Here is a 3,831-nt window from a genome sequence, read left to right as displayed (position 1 = left end):
GCACATGTAGTGACATACTTATAATATATACAGACATTGCCCAACACAGTGCTCTATAAAAAATGCTAAATTTGAAACAGGCATATCACGATATTTAAAAATCTTGTGCATGTTTATGCACACAAATTTTACATTTTGTTAACTGCCGTATGTTGTAACTGTGATTGTTTGAATGTACAGTAGATTCATTCATCAACATAGACCTCATCCAACATGTTGTAAATCTCAACTGTACCCTTAAGTAGATATATCATGTACATGTATCTTCTATGGACCCGGGTTTATCCAGTAAGGGTCATGAATGGAATACGTACTTTCTTTAATACGAAATGTATTTATTTGATGGTAGTTCAATAAGACAATTATGGGAACTGCCTCAAAATAGGATATTCTGAAGTGAAAATTAACGTAACTCTAGTAGGTGCATTTGTTTTGCCCATCTTGAAGGCAAGTTCTTACAAAACTAACTCTTTTGGTGGCAACTAGGGGATTTTTAAACTTTTATGGGTGAATTCCGTTACCAATTGACAAGTTTATCCCGGACAGAGGACCTATTTGATTTCCAGTCATTTGAAGCTCAACGGGTTTCTAGAGAACCTAAGTCAGAGACAAATAACACTATTGGGGAATTTTGTTACTAAAAGTCATGCCACTTGTGTGAAGTACGGGGGCCACTTCCGTCCAAAGGTTTTTGGGGCCTCATACTAGCAACCCTATTCAACATCAACATCAAAAGCCTGCTAGAGTACTGCCCTTCAATCACACTGGCAGTTGCCTTTTAATAATGTTGGGTACCAACGTCAGTCTATCCCTTGTTTTGTCTAAGTCATGAGGGCATTTGTCTAGGTCATGAGGCATACAGGCCTGGGGGTTTCTACCACTAGAAACCTTATTGTATCGGTACCACTTCTCTAACAGGTTCCCTCCTCCTGCATTTAAACCTAAGTGCATGTACATCAATCCGTCTCCATGACAGCATGTCTATTTTACTAATTCCTTCGTTTCCGAGGTTGGTAGTTTTCACTACCCTTACTGTGCACATTTCGGGGGAAAGCGTTGGTTATGACAACAATTACTGGTTATGGACCTTGCTCCTGAACTATGGCTTTACACAATTATGGAAACATCGACTTGGAGGGCTGGGTCATGGGGTGTGTTCAGGTCTCCTGTTCTGATGGATAGACCATAGGGGGACGTTGTGCCAAGTCTCACTTATTGTCTGGTTTGGGTTGCTTACCCTTACTCAGTAAGTGGACGTGTGGATTTGGTTTAAGTGGCGGCAAGATCAACTTATCTCCAGTGTGAGACTGCAGTCTCATAAACTGATAGTAGATATGGCTGTGCAGCCTTTATTTAACCACAACGTCCTTTGTACTTGGGTTGAAACACGAGTCCCTTCCAGATGGGTACTGGTATTTCGGGACCTGTTGCGGGACCTGTCTGGTTTAAGCAATAGAGATTCTTGACCAAACTTTCAAGAAAACCCAAGTTTCTCAGATTTGTATGTTTTGCTAGGTATCTTGACTGTGTATCCCATTGTACACATTAGTATGGGTATTCCAGCACGGTAATAATTTGGTACATTTCTCCGTGCAAACCCAAGAGTTTTATGAACAATGCATATGTGTATCACCTGGCAACAAATTTGTGTCAGTATTTTGGTCCTTGCTCTGGTATCCCAGGGCCTTAATAATTTTTGGGATTTTTTCAAGGCATCCCGGAAGTTTATGAACTTGGGTCAGGGTATCCCATGACCTAAATTTTGTTATTATAAGATATGGGGTGGATAACTGCTTCAAATAAGTAATTAACCATCCATTGGGGAATCTCGTCGTTTCAAAAAGGAAGGTACTTGTGTCTGCTTCGCCCTTAGATGTATAATCGTTATTGGCAAAACTCCATGTTAATTATCCTGCAGGGTATCCCTGTATTGTCTGATTCTGCAAGGAATCCATTTGTGGCCTCCCTATGATAATTATGATATGCAGTCATACTGGTACATTCAAAGAGCTATATATTCTTAACATACATTTAAATAATTTTTTCTTTAAAGAATTATAAAACTTTTATACATTTATTTGATAATTTTGTTCATGTCTGGTGATGTTTATTTATAGTCCAATGTATAATTGTTTTAAAATCCTAACCATATAGGTACAATACCAAAATTTTAAATATTTTTTCTTTAACAAATATTTGGGAAAGGTAACGTATCATGTGTGACGTACTGAATAAGTTAACTCTAGGGACAGTTTTATTATATATAAATTTAATTACTGAACTGTGTATTGACCATTATCAGTATTTTACAACATAAAAAATCCTCATTGTTGATATTTTCTATGTTCTAAATAATTTCAAAAAGAGTAACGGAAGTTACGGATAATACATAACATCTGTTCACCTAAAATGATATGAACTAATTTTGATAATTTCAATTTTAAAATACTTTAAAAATATCTAAGTGTCTTGTTTATTACGATTAATTGTTTAACAGGCATGTTATAATATTAAATTAACATAAATGGTGAATTAAATGAAAATTTGCATGGTAACGTATTTTAAATCTCCGTAACTCGTTACAGCCCCAACGGAAACTTACAACTTTTGTCTGTGAATGCCAACTACCATAAGGTTTAAGAAAATCACAGTGTTGAAAATTCCCCCTGTTTGGGGCGCGGAAAGCAGGGTCAATTGTCAACTCAAGGTCTAAAATCTCTAATCAGCTTGATTGTATATTGTTGATTGCATTTTGTATAGTGAAGACAAGCGATACCAATGTACTAACTAACGGACCCTTATAAATAAACATGCTTCCTTTCTGTTGTACATGGTATTCGTAAAAAGATGTAACTTCTGCTTGCTTTAAACTGCTTTTTAAAAATAATAAGATAAACATTATTTATATATCAACACTATGCGTGGTTATATTCAAATAAATTATACAGACTTAACGAATCATATATTTTGCGTAATATGGTATCTTTTGAAAGTCGATATAGTAATTAATACATTTTCGGAAAAAATAAGAAAGTAAGGGCATTTATTGCAAACCGCAAACTACAACTTTTTATTGCAAACGAGATGAAACTTAATTTGCAAACAACTTTCGCTTTAATAACTAATTTTATTAATTCACATCTCGATTGCAATTATTGGTTATTTAGTTGATTAAGACGGACGATTAATTACAATTATCTGGTATTTAAAACGTAATAAAATGATTTGGAATACTAATAATAAAAAACATCAATGTTTCGAACTTTTCAAAGAGTATGCTGATTTGGAATCGGTCTTGTAGCCAATATTGATAAAGTTTTTATTATTTAACTAAAACAGCATGTGACAGGTATTAACATATTTCAGACTTAACTCGATGGACAAGATGATGCTCATAAATAAATAAATAAACTTCCTACAATGTACTGGATTCCAAAATTACATAAACAACCATATAAAGCTCGTTTTAAAATATCGCTAATTCAAGCTCCTGTACCACCACAGATATTTCCAAGTTATTAAGATTATGCCTTACTGCTGTTAAAGCCCACTTAAAAAGTGTGTGGCAAAGTATACGAAAATTCTAGTAAAAACTTATTTTGGTCGGTAAAAATTCTGGCGAAATCCTGGATAAATTTAGAATTAAAAATTACAAGGTGTCAGTATACGATTTTTCTAGTTTGTATACGACTTTACCTCATAATTAATAAATGAAAAACTAACAGCTCTATTTCAAAAGACTTTTGCCACGGAAAGTGCTACTTTTCTCGCTTTCAATTTCGATAAAGCATTTTTTTACTAGTTGCATTGCAAAGAATTTTACTATGGGGA

Source organism: Mercenaria mercenaria, chromosome 16 (assembly GCF_021730395.1).
Source record: "Mercenaria mercenaria strain notata chromosome 16, MADL_Memer_1, whole genome shotgun sequence".
Lineage (NCBI taxonomy): Eukaryota > Metazoa > Mollusca > Bivalvia > Venerida > Veneridae > Mercenaria > Mercenaria mercenaria.
The sequence above is the reverse complement of the archived record's forward strand: the minus strand, read 5'-3'. Positions refer to the sequence as shown.